The 27,915-nt window shown below is 38.7% G+C and overlaps 1 protein-coding gene across 1 annotated transcript in view; it reads left to right on the top strand.

The window, feature by feature from the left end:
• The first annotated feature begins 8,736 nt into the window (after positions 1–8,736).
• Positions 8,737–27,915, top strand: part of LOC124554726 (inositol 1,4,5-trisphosphate receptor) — a 348,395-nt gene continuing 329,216 nt past the window's right edge. Inside the window, exon 1 of the mRNA XM_047128370.1 lies at positions 8,737–8,792. The gene's annotated coding sequence lies outside the window, so the exon portion shown is untranslated. The remainder of the gene's footprint in view (positions 8,793–27,915) is intronic.

Here is a 27,915-nt window from a genome sequence, read left to right as displayed (position 1 = left end):
TCATTATTTGGGTGCCTCTGCTTCACATCATACCGATCCATCAGCTCTTAAGATATATAACTTGATCATTTTTTGCTGGAATATTGTGAAACTGTGTAAAATTATATCTAGGCAATTTTCTTCTCCAATTTCTGCCAATACGTTTTGTGTAAACCTGTAGTGAACACGTATTTTTATAATATGTAAGTGTAGAATACTCTTGGAACACAGTCTTATTGAGATATGTTGGACTAAATGCTACATACTAAGATTGGTCTAAATTCACAGTGGCACAGATGTAGCACAGAAACATGGAACTTAAAAAATGTATTGTACATTAAACATTCATGACTTTTAAATCAAGGCTTAGCGCACTCAAGAATAAAAGACATACGTTGATAACAAAGAAACATAGAATTATTCATATTCTCTGTGCACTGCCCACTGTTTCAATGAGCAAACAATCACCAGACACTACTGGTATCATGTGAACCGGTTACAAAATAAGATTATAGAAAAATGGAAGTACTTAAACGCAAAAATGCTCCTCTGTTGATAAATTACATTATGTAAATTACGAAGCATGTCTAGCTTTTAAGTAACATAATACATTAATCATTTACTAAGATAATAAAAATGTTGTTATTTACTAGCAAGTGAATGCAGGTGTTTCTGCTGGAATACTTTTCCCCTCAGTGATTCACACAGGTCTCACCTCATTGCCTTTCAGATGTGAATTTATTCACTTTGTAACATTCCAGCTGTTTTATCTTTTTTCGCTTTTTGGAATTACAGCCTTGCTCTCGAATTATTTTCACCACTCTTGGAAGCATTCACTCCTGTAAATATGTAGACAACGATCAGCATTGCTTTGAAAAAAGACCATATCTTTAACAAACTTGCCAAACATTACATTCCAAGATGTTGAGTTCCACTTTAAACGATAAATTGCTTTTATAGTTTTCATTGCGATAGGGTCAACAGCGAAAAGCATTTTCTAATTTATTTTGTGAGTTACATGCAGTTACAGACGCAAGGACGTACATGGCGTAATATAATACTAAAGAATCGCCCATAAAATCTTTAAAAATGGCCAAAGGCTGAAAGCGTGTGGTTGTATGTGAACTAGAGAGGATGGCAACTGAAGACATCATGAAATCATTCAATAAACTGCTTTGATTAGCCTACATACAGAACCTGCTTCTACGATAAATCCTTGAGATACCTTAACATAAGTTTCTTCATCTAAATTTCCATGAAGAAAAGCACCATTTACATCCATTTGATTTGCAGTTTTTTGTTTATAACAGCAAATAATATTCTCAGAGTTCACAACCTTCCTACTGGAGATTTTTTATCATTATAGTCAAACCATTTTCATTGATAAGAACCACGAGGAACTGGTCTAGTTTTATAACTAGTAATGTTGTCTACATCATGTTTCACTTTAAAAACCCACTTTGTGTCAATAGCCTTCTTGTTTTTATGCAAATAACGTACTGTCCAGGCATGTTTACATTTATTAGTAACACATCTTCTTGTACAGTGTGAAGCCATTCTTCTTTATCTGAAGCAGACATCACTGAAAGTGTCCAAAACATCCTCAACATAATTTATGCATTTACTGCAAATGCAGCATAGCCTTCCATGCACGCTGGACTTTTCTTTCTTTTATACCTCTTGGAATTTCAGGAGATTTAATATATTTGGCTTTATTATAACTTGATATGGTGTCATTTCTGTAGTCATTGATATTTTTCTCATCAATAATTACCTTATCTTTTGTGTTTTCTTAGCAAGAGAACCAATCTACATTATTAAAATTAAAGCAATTTTGCATAAAATTTAGTATGTAGAACATCTGCAGCTGAGAGGCATGATAATTAATTTAGACACCTCTGGCATGGCATTGTGCACAGTAGTGGTTGGCGTTCCTAGTGTGCAGCTGCCCAGTGGCGGACAGTTTCTGCCAACATGCAGTGATTGGATGTCTTGCACTGACTGGCCTTGACTGCATGTTCTGTATTACCAAATATTGTAATTTCATATACCTGAATGTGGGATTCTAAAATCTCAAAACCAGTCATAGTTTAAATGAATATTAGTACAAGTCAAGCAGATCTCTCTAACTCAATTACCATAAGAGTTTTCAACAAAGTTAATGTCACTTCCAAGAATGATTCATCTCTCTTTCAGGTACCATAGTTGATATCCATTAACACAATATCCAACCATGAAGGACTTCTTTACTCTGGAATGAAATTTCCAGTAATCACCACTAGGATGCAATGCCCTGTAACCAAATATCTTCAGTTTCTGAAACTTTGGCATTTCACCATTCCACAGAGTAGTGGTACCCTTAATTTTTAATGCACTCACTGGTGTTATGTTCATCTACTAAGCATGAGTCTACACTGCTTCTGGCCATAAAGATTTTTCAAGTTTATTGTTTCACAATATCCAGTGATCCTTGTTTGTAATGATCCAATTCATGTGCTCACTTACTCCATTTGGCTGTGGTGTATATCTCATTATCAATTCATACTGCATCCCCTTCTCTCCAAACAAGTGTCTCATTTTGTTCGAGAAATATTCAGCTCCACTATTACAGCAGAATCTACAAATCTCAAAGTGAAATGAGAAATTGCCACAGCTTCATGCTGTTTAACACATTCCAGTAAGTCTGATTTATTTTGAATTTGAATAATTATAGAGTTATAAAATGGATATAGTCATCTATAAAATGTAACAATGTAACTATTTCTGTTGTAAGACATGGGAGTAATATGACCCATTATATCACTGTGTACTAGATCCAGTGGATGTTTCGTTCTTGTCCTCATATGCTTGTGTGGAATTCTTGTTTGCTTACTTTCCTTTCAGATGTTCGTTTTTTCATATCTTCAGTGTTCATTCCTTCCACATATTTCAGAAGGACTATTAGATCAATATAATTCAGATATTCTAACCTTTGGTGACAGATTTGGAATGTTTCAGTAAGAAATGCCATGTAGGAGTTTCTGGAAAATTTGAGACTGCACATTTTCGCATCAAGCATTTGCACATTATCAAAGTCTGTAAGTAGCCCACAAAGTGCTCATTCCAACTACACTCCTGGAAATTGAAATAAGAACACCGTGAATTCATTGTCCCAGGAAGGGGAAACTTTATTGGCACATTCCTGGGGTCAGATACATCACATGATCACACTGACAGAACCACAGGCACATAGACACAGGCAACAGAGCATGCACAATGTCGGCACTAGTACAGTGTATATCCACCTTTCGCAGCAATGCAGGCTGCTATTCTCCCATGGAGACGATCGTAGAGATGCTGGATGTAGTCCTGTGGAACGGCTTGCCATGCCATTTCCACCTGGCGCCTCAGTTGGACCAGCGTTCGTGCTGGACGTGCAGACCGCGTGAGACGACGCTTCATCCAGTCCCAAACATGCTCAATGGGGGACGGATCCGGAGATCTTGCTGGCCAGGGTAGTTGACTTACACCTTCTAGAGCACGTTGGGTGGCACGGGATACATGCGGACGTGCATTGTCCTGTTGGAACAGCAAGTTCCCTTGCCGGTCTAGGAATGGTAGAACGATGGGTTCGATGACGGTTTGGATGTACCGTGCACTATTCAGTGTCCCCTCGACGATCACCAGTGGTGTACGGCCAGTGTAGGAGATCGCTCCCCACACCATGATGCCGGGTGTTGGCCCTGTGTGCCTCGGTCATACGCAGTCCTGATTGTGGCGCTCACCTGCACGGCGCCAAACACGCATACGACCATCATTGGCACCAGGGCAGAAGCGACTCTCATCGCTGAAGACGACACGTCTCCATTCGTCCCTCCATTCACGCCTGTCGCGACACCACTGGAGGCGGGCTGCACGATGTTGGGGCGTGAGCGGAAGACGGCCTAACGGTGTGCGGGACCGTAGCCCAGCTTCATGGAGACGGTTGCGAATGGTCCTCGCCGATACCCCAGGAGCAACAGTGTCCCTAATTTGCTGGGAAGTGGCGGTGCGGTCCCCTACGGCACTGCGTAGGATCCTACGGTCTTGGCGTGCATCCGTGCGTCGCTGCGGTCCGGTCCCAGGTCGACGGGCACGTGCACCTTCCGCCGACCACTGGCGACAACATCGATGTACTGTAGAGACCTCACGCCCCACGTGTTGAGCAATTCGGCGGTACATCCACCCGGCCTCCCGCATGCCCACTATACGCCCTCGCTCAAAGTCCGTCAACTGCACATACGGTTCACGTCCACGCTGTCGCGGCATGCTACCAGTGTTAAAGACTGCGATGGAGCTCCGTATGCCACGGCAAACTGGCTGACACTGACGGCGGCGGTGCACAAATGCTGCGCAGCTAGCGCCATTCGACGGCCAACACCGCGGTTCCTGGTGTGTCCGCTGTGCCGTGCGTGTGATCATTGCTTGTACAGCCCTCTCGCAGTGTCCGGAGAAGGTATGGTGGGTCTGACACACCGGTGTCAATGTGTTCTTTTTTCCATTTCCAGGAGTGTATATTACAGGTAGCAGAAAACTGATTCATTAAATGCACCAGCCGAAAAACGACATGCATCCGAACTCAAAGAAGCCTATTGAGAGTCGCTATTTACTGAATTTGTAGAGTGTTTTTCATTTTGGTTTCTTTTCTTATAGACAGCTCTTTTATGTACAGATGCACCAAAGTTAAGAGATTTAAAACAAATTTCATTTTCTCCACCGAAATGTGTGTCATTTGTGAATTTGTTTTTCCTCTTCGTTTTCTTACTGCTGAAAGTGTTTCTGTACATATTAAACACAATGTTCTGTCCTGAGTCCCCTGCAGGTTTCATGAACCAGTAGCCTAGTTATCATGAAGCTTAAATACAGACTGTCTGTAAATAATGTCTCTATTGCAGTTAAAATGTTATTATTCTCCTAGATAAATTGAAATTTTGTAGGATTGATTATATAGCCAAGCATAGGATAATATCATATCGAACCAAAGGAATACAGAAAGTTGTACATAGTAATTCAACCAATGCATTCTGGTGGCGTAATCCTGACTGGGGAGAAATCACGTGTAGGGTTTCCCCAAGGTTCAGTATTATGTCCACTATTGTTCTTCATATATCTAAATGATCTTACATCGAATGTACAAGCAGGATTAGTTCTTTTTGCATATGACACTACTATTGCAATGAATCCATGCATCCACACAAAAACAGAAGAAATGATAAACAATGTTCTTAAAAGAATCATGATTGGTATCATTGAATGATCTCACCTTCAGTTTTAAAATGACACAACACATTCAGTTCTGGACATCTAGGGGTATTCCACCAATGATAAGTGTAACAGGTGATGAGGTAATAATAAATCAGGTGGAAAGTTGTTAAATCTTAGGAGTCCATAATGATGAGAATTTGAAGTTTAAAAAGCACATTTTGGAACTACCAAAAAACCTTAGTTGAGCCACATTTGCAGTTAGAATCATTGGAAATCTTGGGGAGAGACAAATCAGTAAGTTGACATATTTTGCATATTTTCATTCAATAATATATGGAATAATGTTCTGGGGTAACTCATCTTATAGAAAGAAAGTCTTCATTGCTCAGAAACATGCTGTAAGAATAATATGTGGTGCTGGCCCATTATCCTCTTGTAGACATCTGTTTAAGGAGTTGGGCATGCCGACTATTGCTTCACAGTGTGCTTATTCCTTCATTAAGTTTGTTGGAAAGAATGATGAAATTCAAAATTACAAATACCAGAAGAAAAAATAGCATTCATTACTCCACATTCAGGTTGTCTTTAGCACCAAAATTGGAGCACAATGCTGCAACTAAAATTATTGATCACTTATACAGTTATATAAAATGTCTGACGGACAGCGATGTAATATTTGAAGACAAACTGAAAAACTTTCTCCCCGACTACCCCTTCTGTTCAGTAGCAGAATTTATGTTATTGTAATGTGTGAAAGGAGGTGGGTATGAATTACTAACTCACATCTGTACGTTAAAAAAAATAGAATAAGTTATCAATGTTCTGCATGTAGGCACATTTACAAATTAGTTTGCAATGTGACTTTAAAATGAATAATTCCAAATCATTACGATTTATCATGCAAAATGATGCATGGAATACAAAAATAACTAACTCGTATCCCTATCAAATTCTTAACAAACAATGATACACAGCATCAGTTCCTTCAACTTTCACACCTGTCGTCTGAAGAAGATTACAAATCAGTTTGTCATTTTACTTTTTGCTGAGTTGAACTTGAATTGCAGTAACTGTTTATGAAGAAGTAACTGACTAGTGATGTTTTTTTTTTCTTTCAGATGTGTCGCTCAAAATTTTCCATATTTGATACTCAGTGATGCAGTCTTTCGCTTATTGCAGACGGCTGCCATCAACTCGTTCTGTTAGTTTTCAGCGACAGTTTTTTCACATTTGCGATATTTTTGAGTTGTTTGTCTTTTCAATTTGTTCCTTTTCCATATCATTATCTATAAAATTGCAGTTGAAATACGCAGTGTTTGAAATTGTTTGCTTCGAAAATTATAACTCAATAATTAGATATGTGCTTTCATATTCTTCTAAGATAGTGAAGCTCCAAACTGATGAACTAGAAATACATAAACACTGGCAAAATAGTTATGTTTCAATCTTCCAACTATTTATTCTCTGCCTGTGAGTCCATAACCTCATGAGAAAACTGATAGCAGAGTGTGATGGCAGGCAAGAAAGTTTAATTTTATTTAATTCGTTCAGTAAAGAAATAACAATACGTTCGACACACTTTACAATAACACATACATACACACTCAATGTATAGAAAAAAAGTCAAAGACTCTTCATTAGCAAATACGAATACACATTGAGCATAAATATCTATGGAGTGAGCATTCGGACGCGCAGAACGAGAAATCTGTGAGCAACATCTCCTGTTGCTGAAGTCACGTGGTATTGTGACGGCACATGTTAGTCCGTATAGCGCTTAGCGTATATTTAGTGTTATTATTTTGCTAGAACACAGATCATCTTTGGAAGCATCCTGAAGCTTCGTATATGCGTTTTATAAATATCTTAACAGTTTTATACCTGGAACTGAAATAGTTTTAAAGCTGTGAAGAGCAAGGGTATTAGCTTTTTTGCACAGTATCATAGCTCAGTCCCACTTTAATTACGTTTTTTTGGTTGTGGGAAAAGAAATGACAGCCAACAATACCTTTTAAGGTTTTCTATTGCACTTATTCATGTTGTTGAATCTCTGTTCTAATTAATTACTTCACAATGACACTGTACTGGATCCTGATGCATCACAGGAAAGGGGGTTGGGGGGAATGCATTTACAGCAATGAAATTGTTATTGTAAATAAGCAATTTACACCACCTGCTTTATTTATTTTACAGCCAACATATAAATTTTATCTGCAGATGAATATAGGACGAATACGTAAATACTGGCTGGCAGCTTAAACACACTTGCAAATGTATATAGCATTTCTCTTGTAAAAATATGGGCGAAACAAAAAAAAAAAAATGCAGGAATTTTCTCTAGATTACAAGACATTTTAATACCGCGCTTCGGTGTTTTTAAACATACAGAGCACCTCACATCAATATTATATTCACTATTAGAGATTTGTTCTACGTACCTTTCACGTACTTCTCTTTACATCCGTAACAACTGCACCATGGCTATTACTACTATTAAAACGTGTAGAAACGTATTTAAAACCAGGTGAATATGGGTAATATCAAAGCTTCGCTGTTACCACAAATTGCAGATAAGCAGCGACGTCCTATTAACACGTGACTAGCCCGGTTTATTGTTGAGAACATGTGCAGTGGCTATGCTCACTCCATAGATATTTATACTCTATGCGAATACGCAACAAACAAATCGCGAGGAGTCTAATATAGAAAAATACAATTACTGTTCTTTTAATACCAACTATGACCAACAGGGGATACTGAATATATACGAAGAAGGGCAGTATCCACGGTCATGGATTTGCTTGACCTGCGGGAGAGCTTCATAGGGATGCTGAAATAACTGAACTGAAAGATGTTTGAGATAGACTCTACCTATTTTACGAAAGCCTAGTTATAAAGTGTCAAGAAACAGTATTAAGCGTGGGATCGAGGAATATACTACTGCCTCCTTCTGTCGCTTTCTTAGGGTCCACAAAGACGAAAGTAATTACTGCACTTACAGAAGAATTTAAGCAGTGATTCTTACCGTGCTCCAAACGCGATTGGAACAAGAAGAAGCCAGAATTCATGGTTCAATAGGAATCACCCTCTGCCATGCTCTTCACACTGGTTTGCAGAGAATAGATGCGGACGTAAATCCTTCTGTACCATAATTGTTCGGCGTCTTAAACAAATTCTTTGTTGGTGAAAGGCGTGGAAGGAAAGTTAAAAGATGTTAGTGGTGTATGTAACGTCCATCTCAAGTGCTCTAGAACTTGTTTTTGCGCATTACGGAAAGTTTTCAGTGAACAATACTAAAGTTGAAGAGATAGTTCTTCGGTACTGTGATATTTACATGAGTTTGTTGATTTTTGGCCATTTTGTTATTCAGTTATTGCTAAATACGACGTCCACTTATCAATGGGATGCAATATTATGGCTAACCAAGGCTGACGGAACGGTGTGTTTGCTCATAAATGACAGAATGGCGACTTGAAGGCACAGGACTATCTTTACCGTGCTGATGTTTGGTGTGTTGTATTTCGATGTAGTGATGTGCTTGTGAGTGTCCAGTTCAAATTAGTCCCGTGTTGTAAATATTTGGTTTAATGGTAAGGCGTGCAAATTGGAGTATGTAGTTATGAGAGCTTTTTTGTTTACTGTTGATGCTTCGACGGACGGAAAACTGAGTGAATTCAGATACAGGATACGTTAGTGCTCTGCATAATATACTGCGCGAATTATTTCCACTCTGTTGAATCTTATTTGCATTCATATAATGAAACCATATAATTCCCATAATTAAGTGAATTTTCAGAAATTTTAGCGTTTATTTTCTAGTGGTGCGGTGATTGGTGATGTGCGCTAACACAAGTTTTGTGAAACAAAATATAAGCGGATGTTGCAGCATTCGGCAGAGGAAAAATTTTTTCTTTCTCTTAAATGCACCAACGTACAAGACTGATTCATTAGTAATTTTTATCCCTTCTCATCCTTGGAAGTTGTCATTGCATTTCTTTATTTTGATGCACCCTGTGAAGTAAACAATATCGAAGACGACATAACGATTACTGTAATGGTCAGCGGCTTGAAGACAACAGTTAAACAAGACTTTTGGATTTCTAACGCCAGTACTGAGATTCTTACACACTATTCGACGGGGTAGTGGATTCAGTGTCGTGTATCGCAGCTGTGTTACACTCTGCCGTGAAGGATAGGTGCTCTATCCATAACGATAGCGATTTCTTCTATTTTTCTATTTTTTATGTGGCGAACCCCGAAGTAACTCACAATAAATACAGTTTCTGCTTGTGTGTAGCATCAAGAACAGTCAAATTTGTCTAAAAAATAAATAAAAACGAACCATCGTGTTCGAATGTACAAGATGTCAACATCCGTCATCTACATTCATCAACGCGCAAACGATTTTTCGCTGTGTATTCTTACGTGGTTCTCACTAGTGGCCCCTTCTCCCTTTGTCAGTGGACTATTAGTTTTCAGTAATTTTGGACTGAATAGCCAATTTAATCCTTACTGGAACACTATGTATCTCACCGACAAACGTCACTCAGTGTGTAATTTGCGAGGTGGCTGAACATCATTGTTGACAGCCTTAGTGTATAGAATTCACTTGATTTTGCAAATGAATGTAGTTCCTCCTTTTGATGTTTTGTTATAATAATTATGTCACACACGAGAATTCACTTTCCATTCCTGTTTAAAGCGCGAATTTTTGTGTTACGCTAGTTTTTGTCCTCATAAGTTTTCGTTAGTGATATTAATTTTCTGTTCACTTGGTGCATCTCTGACGATTGTGTGTGTAAACTGAAGGAATTAGTAAGGGAGATGGAAGTGTTTTTAGTTTGTTCCAAGACTGTAATTTCAGTTATTACCCTTCATTATACGTGTAACTGGTGTTAATGTTAGACGTATTCAACCTTTAGTTGATATGGTAGAAATGGGAAGAAAATATTTAAGTCTTCATGTGATATATGTAAAACCATTTTTGTAGAACCCGTTACTCGAGTTAGTGAACTATGTATGTGACGTACTTGCACTGATGATTGTATTGAGCCACGCTTCTTTTACTCATTTGTGTCGTCTGTTAGCAAAACTTCGTATAAATCAGTCAGAAACAGCTTTGTAAAGGCATCCTTCAGGTATAAACTACACATTTTTAAGATAAATTGAACAAGACCACCTGGCATCTGTGCTTGTTTCAACTAGTCAACTCCACTGGTGATGGGTAACCTGAAATATGTTACATTACAGTTATTCCATTGATTATATGCTGACTTTGAAATCAGAAAGTATTGGGTGTTTTCGTGTATTTTACATATGTATTCCATTATGGTACATTACATTTGCATTACTTTGAGCTTTACTATTTGCAGCAGATTGTACCCTGTACCCTCAGTGGTTGTTGCTGTGGCCACTGCCACATGATGAATGCCCACATACGAATACAAAGAGACTCCTTTGTATCATTTTTCCCCCATTTCTCTGGTGGGTGCCTAAGATCTGGTAAGGATTGTCATTGTAGTTTTCCTCACTGGCTGATTTGCAGTTAGTTTCAGACAGTACTTAAAAAGCTCTCATCTCACTGTACTTTCCCAGTGGAGAACACCCTGATATCACTAAAATTTTTATTTCTCTTATTTTATGTACTTTCTTGCATACAGTTCTATTTAGTTGTGTTGTAGTGACAGCAGAGAAAACAGAAAACAACTGTTGAGAGAGTGGGGGTGGTGATGTATGTATGGGGTGGTATCCCCCCTCCCCCACCACACTTAATAAATATAATAGGGACCCAAGACTGCAAGAATGATAGAAAAGCATAGATAATTCAGAATACACATTTTTAAAAAAGTTTTTGCCAGCGACTTAGTAATTACTGTATTTACAAAAGTGTCGCGTTTGAAGGCCCAGTACATTACTTATGTATTACATGCTGGAAACGGACAATCTATTTACAAAATTGAACACTGTATTGCGTATCATTTGCTTTCAGTTCATTTTCATGAAATAATTGGCTGTGATCCTCATTTTCCGGAGTTTTGAAACATTGGCAGTACAGTGGAATGAGTTTTGCCCTGTTTACTGTACTAAGTAGCTGCATTTCAGTGCCTAAGTTTGTGTGTTAAAACATGGGTCACATGCATAATGGGATATTTTAAACAAAAAAAAAAATCGTTCTGATTATAATAAAAGACTGTAGGCTTTGCTTTTTACTTTTTCAAAAATTCTTGAATTATGCAAGAATAATCTGGAAACTACATAATTAACAAAGAGATAGTTGGGTGCTTGTTATATATATATTTTTGCATCTTCTGGTAAACATTGCAAGGTCAGTAGCTTATTAACAGTTGTCTTTGCTTTATTGTCTACCTGTCTGCTGATCAGTGGCTTCACTGTACAGTAGGAAGTGCTTGTCTATCCTCGTATCACCTTTTATTTTCCATCCAGGATTTTTCCATTATCAAAAAGAGTCTTCATTGCTCGGAAATATGCAGCAAGAATAATATGTGGTACATTCTGATTATTGCTTCACAGTATGTTTGTTCCCTCGTGAAGTTTGTTGTAAATAATCCACCGCAGCTGAAAAGGAACAGTGATGTACATAATTACGATACCAGCAGGAAAATGACATTCATTGTCCCAAATTAATGCACGGATTGCTGTAACTGAAATTTTTGATCACTTACCCAGTGATATAAAATGTCTGACAGACAATAAAGTAAAATTTGGAAACAAACTGAAAGGTTTCTCCTTGACAACTCCTTCTAATCCTTGGATGAAATTTTTTTTTTAATCTTTGTTTTACATCATTATGATTTATCATGCAAAATGATCCCTGGAACATGAACACTTATCTTACCAGTTTGAAGGAAGTATCAGTGACATTTGTTTACTTAAGTTTGCATGTCAGGTTATTGTTTGTAACGACGTATTCCACCAGGTTATAATTATTTTTACACTTTCTCTCCTCTAAAAGCAATTTCACTAACTATATTTAATATTATGCAATTTTAGCAAGGTCTGTTAATCCTCACTCTGTCAGGAGTACTCAGTGGTCCTTTTTCCAACTGAGAATACATTGTTTCTCAATTTCTGTCTTTTGTATTATTACAAGCGCTCTCCCCCCCCCCCCCCCCCCCCCCCCCATGCCCACCACGCCTTCCACCCTCCCTCTTCGTCTCCTTTTCAACAAAAATAAAATTAAAATAAACTCTTACAGAATGTGCTTTCTCAGCAGGGTGTGGGCCAGTTTCACTGAATGGTACCAATTCTTGTAGGAGTACCTTAACTTGCAAAGGAGCTCATACTTGGGTACTCTCTTTTGAATTAAATTACATATAGTTAATATTTCATTGTTGAGTATGCCTAACTTCAGGCATGTAAAACAGTTAATGGTGTGTGTTCTGGTGTACAGGCAGGTTGATACCATTTTATGCACAGAGTGGAATTAGCAACGTGACTGTATTCCAAAGAGTACACCATTAAGCAGTCAGACCAAGAAAACCTGAGAGATGATGTGTAAAACAAAAAATAAGAGTGGTATTAGTGTAAGTCACTTTTCAGTGCAAACTGCATTGGCTCCTGAAATATCACTATAGTTGTCTGATAAAATAGACTAGATTATGTACTTTAATACTGATCTTCAATTAAAACATTGAACATTTCAGTAAAGGTTCATTTATGTAAATACTAAAATTTGGAGGATTGACTGAACCTGTCAATACCAGATGTTGGCTTATGATTTAACAGTACTGTGACATACAACATCTTATAATATTTGTGTGTGTTTGTATTCTATTTTATGTAGGTTGGGATGACAGAGTAATTTGTGGTGTAGCTCAAGGTGTAGGTTAGGCTGAATGGTGACAATTTGCTTGCGAGTTGATGAAGCAGTAATGAATGTGAATAGGAAATCTTTGTTGGGGTGACATATTGATCTATAGTAACTTGAAGTTTGGGCTTGGTTGAAAGGTGTCAGTTTGGTTGTGAGTTGATGAAGTGGCATCAAAGGATTCAGTTAATTGAATTAAGATGTCATACACAGTAAACAAAAAGTGTACTAATAAGAACTGGGAGGAGAGCCTCAAATTACATCTTTGTGAAGATTAAGAGAACCAATCAGACTAGAGCCCAGTGTTCGGTGCAGACATTCACACGGTGGAGCTGTTGGTGCTTATTTTGTGGAGGACAAATATGGATGGGTTGCTTACCAATTCAAACTGTAGCCTGCATTATGAACCGACGTCTGCTGTCTCCTTAACTAAATGTATTACGTATCATGCACAAACCAAGCCCAAACGTAGCTTGGGCAGCAAAATTTTGTTAAAAAGACTGCGCCCGAGTATATGTCAGGCAGCAATTTTCTCAATGCGCAACTGGACTAATTTCGTACGAGAACAATGTTTTGACGTCTCGTGACCTGGACCTGCCTCTGGGCTGGTGCTGCCTTGTGTTATCAATTTCTGGAATTATCTTGAAAGAAATGTTAGCGAATGTAACAGCTGCTGTTGTGAATGGCCGAGCCAGTATGATTGCATTGTTGTAATTTTGCGTGTGTACTAGGCCTCATTAGATTTTGCAGTTTTCTGTAAGTATGCTACAAATATATCATACTTATTGAGTGAGCAAGAAATTTTTGACGCTCAAGAGGAAGAAATTGCTCAATAGCTCACTTTGCACTTTTTTTCGTGGTAAGATAATTATGCTTCCTGTTATCTTTATTTTAAAATTTATAAACATGCAAAGCAATTGTGAAGCTTGGCCCTTTTTTAGTATGTGTTACTCTTGAAGATACATCAATTACACATATGCCAGTAACACTGTAAACAGTGGCATAAATGACCGGTTTCCTAGGCACAATATTCTTCTAAGTGGCCGGTCTCCAAAGTGTTAATGACCATTAGCAGGTAAAATTGATCTTAAGTTGCTACTGGAACATTATCAGCACACAAACTTGTGTAGAGACCAGGAACTCAGATTTAGAAGCATGCAGGTTAGGTCTGAGACGTACTTAGTTGTGTCAAGGCTTAACTCTGTTCACACGAATCTCCAGCTGTTTCAGGCACCATAGCTAGTGCTGTCTAAGGCCTTTGTACTGTTTTTGAGTTCCTGAGATATCAGTATTCCGGATGAAAGAATGTTACGAGTAGTGGACTGAGGGTATACAAGCAATCACTTCAAACCATGGGGCACACACAATTAAATCTGTGTCTTACCTTGCTACATGAATTGGTTTAAATAGACAATAACATGGACTTAAGAATTAACTGCTTCTACTACTTCTCATTTTGGGACAACAGATCAGTAAAGCTCTTGGATCTACATATATACTCCACCAGCCACTGTACAGTGCATGGCTGAGGTACCCTGCACCACTACTAGTCATTTCCTTTCATGTTCCACTCACAAATAGAGTGAAGGAAAAAAACAAATGTCCTTATGCCTCCATATGAGCCCTAATTTCTCGTATCATATCTTTGTGATCCTTATGTGAAATTTATGTTGGTGGCAGCATTGTCCTTACACAAAGTGTATGTTGATGGCAGTAGAATCATTGTGCAGTTAGCTTCAAATCCAGGTCTCTAAATTTCTCAGTATTGTTCCTCGAAAAAACTTCAAGTTCCTTATAGAGATTCCTTTTTGAGTTCATGAAGCATCTCTGTACTACTTGCACATTGTTTGAACCTACCAGTAACAGGCTCACCTCTGAATTCCTTAGATGTCTTCCTTTAATCTGGCCTGATGCAGATCTCAAACACTCAAGCAGTACTTGAGAACAGGTGACGCTAGTATCCTATGTTCAGTCTCCTTTACAGATGAACCACCCTTTCCCAAAATTTTCCCAATAAACCAAAGTCATCCATTTACCTTCCGTACCACAATCCATGTGCTCATTCCATTCCATATCGTTTTGCAATGTTACACCCAGGTGTTTAAATGACATGACTGTATCAAATAACAGACTACTAATGCTGTATTCAAACATTATAAGTTTGTTTTTCCTACTTATTTGTATTAACTTACGTTTTTCTACATTTAGAGGTAGCTGCCGGTCAACACACCAACTAGAAATTTTGTCTAAGTCATCTTGTATTCTCCTGCAGTCACTCAACAATGACACTTTCCCATACACCACAGCATCATCAGATTGCTGCTCACCCTGTCCACCAGATTACTTATGTGGTTAGAAACTAACGGTGGTCCTATCACACTTTCCTGCGGCCCTCTTGATGATACCCTTGTCTCTGATGAACACTTGCTGTCGACAACATGCTGGGTTCTCTTACTTAAGAAGATTTCGAGCCATTCACATATCTGGGAACCTTCATTAATGGTTTGCAGTGCGGTATCATGTCCAGTGTTTTTCAGAAATCTAGGAATGTGAAATCTGTCTGTTGACCTTCATCCATAATTCACAGCGTATCATGTGAGAAAAGGGCAAGCTGAGTTTCACAAAAATGATGCTTTCTAAAACTGTGCTGTTTCATGGATATAAGCATTTTGATCTCTAGGCAATTTATTATATTCGAACTCAGAATGTGTTCTAGTATTCTGCAACACTTTTTCCCAGTCGCTAGGGACTTTGTGCTGGGCGAGAGACTCACTATATATACAAGCTAAATAAAGGTCCAGTACAGTAGTGTACTCTTTGTAAAACCAAAGTGGGATTCTATCTGGACCTGGCAACTTATTTGTTTTCAGTTGTTTTTCTGTGCCAGGGATGCCTATTATTATGTCGTCCATATGAGAGTCAAATGATGGCATGTTTGTATGACTCTTCTGCGTGAATGATTTCTTAAACGTGAAATGTAAAACTTTGGTTTTCCGTTTGCTGTGTTCTTCTACCACAGTAGACAGGTTGAAGAGTGACTGGATAGATGCCTTAGACCCACTTAGTGAAGGCCATGTGATGGCCACAGTGGCCAGAGACAGTGGTCAAGTGTGTGTGAGTTGCGCTTGTCTGAAATTGTCTGTGTTGTCTACTTTAGAAGGAGGCCTTATGTCCAAAAGCTCACGCATTTTGCAATCTTTTTACTGTGCCTGTCTGCAGTTCAACATCTTCTCTGTATGTTGAGTAGCAGTCTACGCTTTTTATGATATTGTCAATATCCAGTCTATACTCGGTAGGTTAAAATTGCCTCCAAGCAGTATTGCATGTTCTGGGTAGACTGTCTTTGATTGACTCTAAAGCTCTCACAGTGGAATCAGGTGGCTGGTAAAAACATCCAACAGTTAACTTGATTTCATCTGGACCTTTTATACACAACCAGTTAACATCACTGCCTTCTCAAATTTGACTTCAATAGAAACAAGGTTTTTGTCAACTGCAATGAACGCGCCCTCTCCCATGGTGTCTAATCCATCTTTTCGGTATATATTGCATGCCATACAAAATATCTTTTAGCTTTCCAACGCATTTTGTGTGGGTTTCATAGGTGGAGAACCTTTTGACTTGGCTTAACCATACAGCTCTTGAGAAAAAAAATGTGTTGATTCAGCTGATGATAGAATACTTATAATAGCCTGTATATGTCAGTGCTACAGCTTCTTTATAATTCATCATTATGATGATAAATTTGGTACTGCAAGACAAGTCAGATAAAGAGATCCTCCATAACCAGAAATATTCTGACAATATTATGAAAAGGAAAGATGTTACTCACCATATAGTGGAGATGCTGAGTCGCAGATAGGCACAACAAAAAGACTGTCAAAATATAAGCTTTTGGTCATCAAGGTCTTTGTCAAAAATATAAAACACACACACACACACACACACACACGACTGCAGCTTCTGGTAGCTGAAGCCAACACCAACCACAGTAGTGGAAGTTTATATGCCTGCTAACTCCACAGATGATGAAGAAATTGAAATATTTATGATGAAATAAAGGACATAGTTAAAGGAGATGAAAATTTAATTGTGACAGGTGACTGGAATTCAGTAGTAGGAAAAGGAAGGATTAGAAAAATAGTAGGAGAACATGTACTGGTGGAAAGAAGTGAAAGAGGAAGCTGCCTGCTAGAATCTTGCACAGACCATAATTTTATCACCGCTAATACTTGGTTTAAGAATCTTGAAAGAAGGTTGTATATGTGGAAGAGACCTGGGGACACTGTAAGGTTTCAGACTGATTAGATAATTGAAAGAGAAATGTTGGAATCAGATTTTAAATTGTAAGAGATTTGGACTTTTACAACAATATATTGAGTGTTAACTGCAGACTAAACCTGAGGAAATTGCAAGAAGGCAAAAAATTAAAGAGATGGAACCTGGACAAATTCAGAGTTTCACAGGGAGCACTAGCCAACTTTGGTCTGAAACGGGGAAAAGGAGAACAATAGAAGATGAACAGGTAGCTTTGAAAGATGAAATAGGAAAGGCAGCAGAGGATCAAATAGGTAAGGCAAGACTTAATAGAAATTCCTAGATAACACATTATGTGTGGAATTTAGTTGATAAAATGAGAAAATATAAAAATACAGCAAATGAAGCAGCTGAAAGGGAATATAGCTGTCTAAATGATGAAATTGACAAAAAGTTCAAAATAGCTAAGCAGGAATGGCTAGAGGACAGATGCAAGGCTATAGAAGCATGCATAATGAGGGGAAAAAGATAGATGCTGCCTGTTAGAAAATTTATGAAACCTTTGGAGATAAGAGAAACAGCTGTATAAATATCAAGAGCTAAGATAGAAAACCCAGTACTGAGCAAGAAGGGAAAACTGAAAGGTGGGAGGAATGTATAGGTATATCTATACAGGGTGTTCAAAAAACAGTGTTGAATACTTTGGGAGGTGGTAGTACTCGTCGAAACAAGAAAAATAAGCCTAATAAACATGATTCCAGAAACGCATACATTCTGAGATAAACATGTGTTTATAGGAAGGGCTGCATGATGCTTTTTGTGGATATTAGCACAGTCATTGCATTGGCGCTCCATCAAATGTGTCAGCAGGGTATTATGATGTATTACTCACAGTGCTCTGCCATCCATTAGGTCATCTGCAGTCAGCTGTTTGGTTTGAGTCGTGTTGTAGGCTGCATTAGTTTTTGTCGTGTTTATGTGCCTTATTGTACAGCACAGTCAACCCCATGTACATGTCGTGGTGTTTTACCTTCTTCCAAACACAGATTCCCTTATGTGTTTACTGGTATTGCACTGTTTGTTTGTACAAATTGTGTAGTACATTCACACAAATTCCCTGTGTCTTGAGTAAATGAATTACAGCTTGGATTCTGAAGTGGAAGTAGTACAGAAAGCCCATAGTAGAATTCACCAAAGTGGTACTTGATGCTTTTAACAAAGATGAATGTGTCGCAAGCATGTTCCTAGAGCTTTGTGAGGCTTTTGATACTACTGAGCGAGGTTGAATCATTAGGAATAAGAGACATAGCTAAATGACTGTCTCTGATCATGCCAAGAACATAGGGTACAAGGAGTAGAGATGACACAAAACTCAAATAAGGCTAAACTTTTGGTGAAACATTTACGTTAATATAGTTCCTCAGTGTAGCATATTAGGAGCAATACTGCTGCTGATACACATCAGTGACTTTCACAGTAGTGTTAGTACCAGGGAAAAGATTCCCTTTGCTGGTGTCTGCAGTATTAGTCACTGAAGAAGAAAATATTACTCCTTTCATCAGGGAAAGTAAATGAAACCCTCAAGGAATTACCAATATGAAATAATGTTACACTGAACAGAAAGAAAACAAATCCTCTAAATTCCAGTTTAAAGAGGGAAAATTGACATTGTTAATTAAAATATGGATGGTACTTCTGTAGACTGCATAACAAGTGCACAATTTCTAGGAGTGAATATTGAGTCTCAGTTGAAGTGGTGGTGGTGGGGGGGGGGGGGGGGGGAGACAGATACTGGCAAAAAAAATGTCATCGGCATGTTATGCTCTTAGTCCTTCTATCAGTGTGTAACAATCAGTATCTTTTTATTTACATACTGTTCATATGTACGCTCATTTATTAGCTATAGAATTCTTTTCTGGGGAATAAATACACGAAATAGGAACACAGTTGTCAAACTACAGAAAAGAACGGTAAGAATAGTAACCAATAACAGCAATTGAACTTGTTGTAAAGGTCACAATATAAGTAAATGTACCAATAGTTTTGCACATCAAACTAACATTGATAATTATGGCACAAACAGTTTTGTCCATAACCATGGAACAAGATCTAGACTGAACTTAACATTTACTGAGAAGAAATAAACATAAAGCTCAAAACATCATTTTTTACCAAGAAATAAACCTAAACTTCCATTGCCCATGGAGATGGAAGAGGTTATGGAAACAAACATATTTAAAAAGGCAGTTAAAAGTATTTGTTAAGCCATGCACTCTGTACAGTGGAGGATTACTTAGGCAACGCAGGGTAGTGGTATGGTAAAAAATATATCACAAGTAAATGATATTAAAAACAACAAAATATCTATCATTTCACATAACTTTTCACACTATGGTTTCCTTTTCTTTCTTTTCCGAAAAACCTTACACTTAAGCTATGTTACCCTCTTCCTGAGTGCAAAATGTCAATTATAGAGGGTTGCTGACTCAGTTTTTCAGGCTAGCGAAATGGGAAGTTGCAGTACACAAAATGGAAACAAAACAGCATCACTGTGGCCCTTACATCAGCTGGTAGTGTATGTATAGTGTTAGCATTATGAAATGGTGTGTGCAGTGACTGGTAGTCAGAAATGAATAAACAGAGTATCACTAGCCTTTTACACTATTAAATAACTTCTCCCTAAATGGTACTGTACACTAGCAATAAGTCAAGTGTGTAGTTCTGCTTTAAACAGACAAGCCTTGTGTTAGGAAGAATGGAGGCCTCAATCTTCATCTTTTTCCATCCATCTTGATTTACATTTTCTGTGGTTCCTCTAAATTGCTTTAGGCAAATGCCAGGATGATTCCTACCATAAGGCTACAACCAACTGTCAGTTCCTTGTCAAGCTACACCTATAAGTATTTAAATGCCTGTGTACAGGGTGAACCAGAACTCCACCAACAAACTTTCAGAGGTGGTAGTGTGAACTAAAAGAAACAAAAAAAAGGGGGGGGGACTAGTAAATGTGGTTACTTGTTTATGCCTGATTATGTGAAACATGTCTCTTCCACTGTGAGCTCTTTGCTTTCCACATTTCCACATGGGTAGGAGGTAATAAGGACCAAAACAAGAAAACAATGTCCACTAAACATGGGAACTTAACTGCAGACCTTAAGAATTATGACCACTTGTTCATCTTCGTTACTGTGTGACACATCTCTTCTGCTGAACAAGTGCTTGGAGCTTGTAAGATACAGATTTTAGAGCCCTTGTTTACTAGACAATGTTTTTCTTGGTTTGGTCCATACTACCTCCTCCCAAAATATGGAAAGCAAAGCACTTACAGTAGAAGAGATGTGTCTCACAGTAACAAAGAGGAACAAGTGCTCATAGCTCTTAAGGTATGCAGTTTAGAGCCCATGATTACTAGTCACTTTTTCTTTATTTAGACCATACTACTACCCCCAAAAGTTCTTTGCTGGACTTCTGGTTCACCCTGTACATGAATTATGTTAATTTGTTGTTGCCAAATTTGAATACCTCGATTTTTCCAATATCCTAGTAAAAGTGATCCACAGATAAATAAAACCACCACCACAACCTCCTCCTCCTCCCACCACCACCACCACCACCATCACCACCACCACCACCACCACCATTATGTGAGCGATATATGTACAGAATGTTTAACTTTCAATGTCTACCAGTAAAAAATATTTATCTAGACCCATTGTTTTATGACACTGCACTGTTTACCTCTAGTGTGGGTAAACATCAGCAGCAAATGAAAGCGCTTAACAGGGTAAGTTTGAAAGTCAGTAATAATAGGGCTAATATAATGTGTAATCAACATATTGAGAAAGTAATGCATAAAAAAATAATGACTTCATAAGACCAAATGATAAGTTTTTGTATTTAGGATTTTGAAAACAACAGTTGTGTGGGCAAGAAAGTAAACAAGAAGAGGAGTAAAAATTTTATGCAGTGCTTTTGGGAAATGACTTTGAGTTACAAAAAATAAGACTCGTGATGTGTTTAAAGTGGAAAGGAAACAAATCTTGTTTATTGCCAGTTTTGGTCAAGATATATGTCATTCAGACAAACATTAAAACATTGTACTGTTAGCAGTGGAGGAATACATGTTGGGATTTATTAGGTGGTACAACAAAACAAGACAGATGTGCAAGGGAACAGACTGTAGCAGAAAACTTAATTATAGCTGTAATGATACTGAAATGCAAATGGGAAGTAGACCTATATGTAGCCAGCAAATGGGGTGTAAATGGTCCAAGGAAGTCTTTGGTAATAGATTCTAAGAAATAAAGATAAAACAATGCAAAGACTTAAAGTAAGGTAGGTAGATGGCATTAGAAAATATGCAGGATGTTGACTGCTGAAGATCAGTAAGCATGGAAAAGGCTAGAGGAGATGTTTATCCTACAGTCTTTACCTAAGGCATGGTGATTATAGTTGAATGGTGTCACTAGGTATAGTGTCTTTTGTACTAAGCAGTCTCATATTGTTATATATGTCAAAGTACAAGTCTTTTCTCTAGTGTTCATTTCTTTATGGCATCACCATATTTTCATTTCGTTGTGTTATTGCATTAAACCACAAGCTGCCCGCCCAGTTAGCCGAGCGGTCTAACGCACGCATTCCGGAGTGGGAAGGAGCGCCTGGTCCCAGGCACGAATCCACCCGGCGGACTTGTGTCGAGGTCTGGTGAGCCAGCCAGTCTGTGGATGGTTTTTAGGCGGTTTTCCATCTGCCTTGGCAAATGCAGGCTGGTTCCCCTTATTCTGCCTCAGCTACACTATTTCGGCGATTGCTGTGCAAACAAGTTCTCCACCATGTATGCGTACACCACCATTACCCTACCACGCAAACAAAGGGGTTACACTCATCTGGTGCGAGACGTTCCCTGGGGGAGAGGTGGGGGGGGGGGGGGGTCCACCACCTGGGGCCGAACCGCACGATAATCCTGGGTTCGGTGTGGGACGGCGGAGGGGTGAAGTGGACTGTGGTAGTCACCGTGGGGTTCTGGACCACTGCGGCAGTGACAGAGCCTCTCCGTCGTTTCTAGGTTCCCGGTTAACATACAATACAAACCACAAGCTATGTTGACAACTATTATTTGTAGTTGCCATGCTTTGTTGTGTGTTCTGCTACATTGATAGTGTTACCAAAATAGTAGTAGCAGTGGGCATTTAAGTGCTTAGCATTGATTTGCATCTTTTTTTATGCAGCTTTTGTTAATATGCTGCCTCTTTGGACTGTTATGAGTTCATTTCCCCATCCTCTGGTGTTCTCTGTATTACTTATTGCCCAATGCTGTTATGAATATCATGTCAAGTATTCACTGTAGATCTACTCCTTAAAATGTAATAATTTTGTATTTTATTTTAAAAGTATATTTACCTGTCTATTTACCTAATGCAATTGGATCTTTAAAGTAAAATTCATATTCTTGTGCAATATTGTCAGGTTGTAACCACAATTGAGTCCAAATCTGAAAGCTGGATCATCAATCAAATATAGTACTGCAAGAATGTTTATTACAGACATCAACACATAGAAAGAACAGAATTGCCGCCTGGACAGTGTATGCCGTTATTTATACAAAAATAGAATATGCTAACAACTCTGAAAGTTTGTTAGTAGATTTCTGACTTACCCTGTATACAGACGTTTGCATGCTTATAGTTCTAGGTTGACAAGGAAATGGTAAATACAAAATTACAAATATTTGCTAGTGGTTGGGTTTGAATTGGACCCGCAGCACACCAGCCAGTGACGCTACCCGGTACATCACAGCACAACTTGTGGAGAGACACGGCAAGGCAGTGTCTGAGAACTTCTAATTTTAATCAGCATCCTAGATCTAGATCTTGTCTGTGGCCCCCTGTATTATAACACATCATGTCACATTCTTTTCACAGTGATGAGCATCAAAGGTAACCCCCATCATCCATCTGTGCCTCAGGACCATAGGAGGGTTCATTCAGAGGATGCGGACAACATCTCTGCGCTTTTTATCTATTTTATGAAAGGGCATAATCCTTGACTTGGAATGTGACATCTGATATGCAATGAAGGAAACAGTACAGACCAGAGTGGCATTTTTAGTAACTTTCTTGGTAGTCCCCTGTTTTGCACAGATATAAAAAGCTATGCTGATCTCTAGAGCTGACTCTCACTGGCTGGTGCTTGGTGTTATAGTGCTGTCAGTCTTTCCCCTGAATGGCCAGAGTCTGTATGTGACCAAGCCATCCTGTTTCTTTGGTCTGAGTAATAAGGTGTTTCATGTAGTCATCCTGAGTATTGTCCAGTTGAAACAGGGACAGTGTATACATTCTTTTTGGCCACATGACTGTAAATCAGAAATAATGGTGTGAAGCCTGTAATGTCTTTAATCGCTGTGTTATGTGCTTAAGTCACAATGGGCAGTATTGTATTCCAGTATCTCTGTTGATAACATTGTACATCAAGAGCATATCTGTCAGCATCATATTAAAGTATTCTGTGAGGCTATTCATCTCTGGATGGTAGGCAGTTTTTATCCTGTGGGTTATTTTGCAACGTGAAATTACCTCTAATACTGAAACACTTTTCCGCAATCAGAGATCATCATGTGGTGTGCTTTGTGTTTAAAAATGATGCCTTCTGCAAGGAACCTTGCAATTTTCCATAGCTTTGGCAGTTGGCACAGGTTTGGTGATAGTGTGAGCTAGTCAGTGCAGACTGTTATCCATCAATTCCCAGTTGTAAACATTGGTAACCTTCCCAAGAGGTTGACTCAGATTTGGTGTAATGGTGCTGCCGCATGTGGATTTGGTATCAGGTGCCCCGGAGGTAATTGGGGCACATGCTTTTGTCACTGACATTCCTTACTGTGGCTCACATACTGTCTAATGGATCAGCAGAGACTTGGCAAGTGATACCTGTGTCTGATTCTGTCTAGAGTCATCAGTAATGCAACGAGCTGTGGTGCATGAGAGCATAGTTTGAGCAGTCTAGGATGTCATCAGTGTGCAGCAATGGGTAGACATAATTTTTCATGATTTTATTCAGTCATTGGCAGTCAGCACAGAAACACCATGTGCTGTCCTCCTTTTTTGCAACGATCACAGGAGGGGGATCCAGGATTCCCTGAAGGTTAAATGTTGTCATCTTGTAGCATCTTCTCCATTTCCTCCCAAATTTTGTGCCATTCAGTTATTGACACCATATGCAAGAACTGACTAATTGGTGGATGATTCCTAGTGTTGATACAATGTTTTACTATGGGCCATTTGTTCTATTTTATATCAACTCCAGATTTGAAAACATCCGAAAATGGGCACAGAATGGCTGACACTTGCTGACATTGTTTCTTGGTCAAGTTGAATCCTACTGGGAGTTTGAGTGTAACATCCTTTCCTGCATTGTCTGTTGTGGTAGTGGAGCATGATTCTTCATCATTGACACTAGACTTCGTAGACTGCTTGGGCTGTCCCTATGCACACAGCTATGGGGATGAGTTGTGGTTGCTTGGGACGGTTAGTGATCCAAAGTTCTCGTTGACCACCTTGAATGCTTATCATCATCACTGGTATGTAGATTTCTTCTGTGAGCTTAAGTAGCTTTTTGCAATCAACAAAAGTTTCACAGGAAATTTTATATTTTTTTTCCCTCTCAGTTGAATGAAAATCCAATTTTTGCTGCAGTGATTACTTGTTTCAGGCTGACACATCCATTCTCAAACAACACACCTAAAAGTTACAAAGTACATGGTGTACTGCAATGTTGACATACAGTATACGTATCCATATAACAAGTAGCTATATGCTTATAGACGTACCTTGTTATAACCTGTAATTAGTCGTACAGTATGTTGTCAGAAGGTCACAGATAGCTTTTGTACAGAAAGACAAATTGTGAGCAACAAGTACTCTCATTGATAAGATAGTCTGTGTGAACAAAACAACCAAAGTGACAATAATAACTTTTAAGAGTCAATAGCCCTAATACATACATGCATGTGCATCTGGCTGCCTATTAGTTTGCTGTGGTGCTGCAACATCCACTGTCATTTATTGATAACATTTTTAAAAAAGTAGAAAAATATCGGTTTTACATTACAGAAAACGTTAACAATTTTGTTTTACAAAATAATCTAACATCCAGATGAAACATTCAAATACAGGTGGTAATGACATAACATGCCCTCCAGATGCGACCCTATGTTTTCATTGCAAGGTACAGTATCAAAAATTACTGCTTTCCAAACAGGACGTCAATGCTGAACTCTAAAATATTATTTTTTTATTGTATGTTGTCCACACACTGTCTAAAGAAATAAAAATAAGGTGAAAGACATAAAAAAGTTACATATTTTTTCAAATTATATTATCTGTGTAACCTTTATTAACAAACATCCAGTTATGCATTACTAAGTGTCATGCAACACAGTTATTATCCCTGGTGTGAAGGCTGCATTCAAAGCCAAAGCCTTATTTGTACATTAATCATACACATGTAAAGTTGTACAATTTTTCATGTTTTCAATGATTTTACAATGGAATTGTAATGGTTACTATCACCACTTTGAAAGAAATTGGGTAGTTAAATCACAAACTATCCTGAAATATGTATAGCAATACAAGATCAAGTTTTTTGAAAGACTGTCTTCCTATGCCCAGATGGCATAATGTATATGGCAAAAATAGACCCTGATCTGTGTGTAATAAATTTGGAAGCCCCAACACATTTTGGCACTTCTTATAGCTTCTATTCTGCTATAGATTTGATAATCTGTTTTCCTTACCTTGGGCCTGTGATCCAATGAATATTGATGACTTTTGCAATAGTGACCATTACCTAATTATTATATTGGTCCCAAATTTACACCACTCAGATTGTTTATCATTTTGGTCACTGCAAAGAGTTAATTGGAATGCTTTCACTGCTAAAGCACAGGTCACGATAAATTCAGGGAAGAGGATCGATGAAGTAAAAGAAGCTACAGAAATGATCATCCGAGCTGCAAACACTACGATAATATTCTCTTCAAGTCCTTCTAGATGGATACCTGTTCCATGATGATGCACAGAAAGTGCAGATGCCATCACAGAATGATGAATGACTCTTCAAAAATTTAATTTTTTTAAAGTGATCAAGGACAAAATCACATTAGTTAGTGCAACAAAAGAAGAAAGAATGTTGGGAACAGTATGATTCTTGACTGACAGTACATACCACAGTTTCACAAGTGTAGTCCAAATTATGACAGATTAGTTAATTTAAAGCCACCAATAGAATGGAAATCCTTAATGAAGGAGGAATTAACCCCAGTTTGTCTAACAATGCTGAACTTTCAGCAGTAAATTGTGCGGAAATGATGGACTCCAAAAATTACTATTATATTTTTGCTCGTCGTCACCTTTTAACAGAACACGATACCATATCTTTTATCTTAACAGACCTGGCTACTTACAGTACATCCTTTACAGCCTTGGAACTGAATAATGCTTTAAAGCAATGTAATAATATGCCCTCAGGCCAAGACAAATCAGAAGCTTCATGATTGTGCTGGAAATACACACATCAAAAAAAGTTTAGGATCACCTCAGTTCTGAGAGTTCCGGAACCTGTATAGAAAATTGGAATAGAGATCAACATAAACATCATTTCTGCCCTTTTTATTGCTCATGAAAATCACACATTGCATGTTGTACCACCATACAACAAGATGTGGTCCAGATTGCTGTACACACCGGTACCTACTTGGGCTACTGCACGTCCTCTTGCACTGATGCATTTCTGTATTCGTCATGGCATTATATCCACAAGTTCATCAAGGCACTGTTAGTCCAGATTGTCCCACTCAACGGAGATTCGGCGTCCGGAGCCTTCAAGGTCCGGGCAATCACAGAGGGTGGGCTTATTGGTAGTTGGGAGCTCCAATGTTAGGCGCATAATGGGGCCCCTTAGGGATATGGCGGCTAAGGAGGGGAAGAAATCCAGTGTGCTCTCTGTGTGCATTCCGGGTGGAGTCATTCCTGATGTGGGAAGGGTCATTGCGGATGCCATGAAGAGCACAGGGTGCAGCCAGCTGCAGGTGGTGGCACATGTCGGCACTAATGACGTGTGTCGCTTTGGATCTGAGGAAATTCTCTCTGGATTCCAGCGGCTATCTGATTTGGTGAAGGCTGCCGGTCTTGCTTACGAGATGAAGGCAGAGCTCACCATCTGCAGCATCGTTGACAGAACCGACTGTGGACCTTTGGTGCAGAGCCGGGTGTAGGGTCTGAATCAGACGCTCAGACAGTTTAGCAACCGTGTTGGCTGCAGATTCCTTGACTTGCGCCATAGGGTGGTGGGGTTTCGGGTTCCGCTGAATAGGTCAGGAGTTCACTACACTCAGCTGGCGGCTACACGGGTAGCGGAGGCTGTGTGGCATGGACTGGGCAGTTTTTTAGGTTAGAAGGCCTTGGGCAAGTACGGGGTGGGCTGCAATCTCAAAGGGTGCATGGCAAATACAGGACGTGCTTGGATCAAGGAACAGTCAGAATTGTGGTTGTAAATTGTTGTAGTTGTGCTGGGAAAGTCTCTGAGCTTCAAGCGCTAATAGAAAGCATAGAAGCTGAAATCGTTATAGGTACAGA

This window comes from Schistocerca americana, chromosome X (assembly GCF_021461395.2).
Source record: "Schistocerca americana isolate TAMUIC-IGC-003095 chromosome X, iqSchAmer2.1, whole genome shotgun sequence".
Taxonomy (NCBI): Eukaryota; Metazoa; Arthropoda; class Insecta; order Orthoptera; family Acrididae; genus Schistocerca; species Schistocerca americana.
The sequence above is the reverse complement of the archived record's forward strand: the minus strand, read 5'-3'. Positions and strand labels throughout refer to the sequence as shown.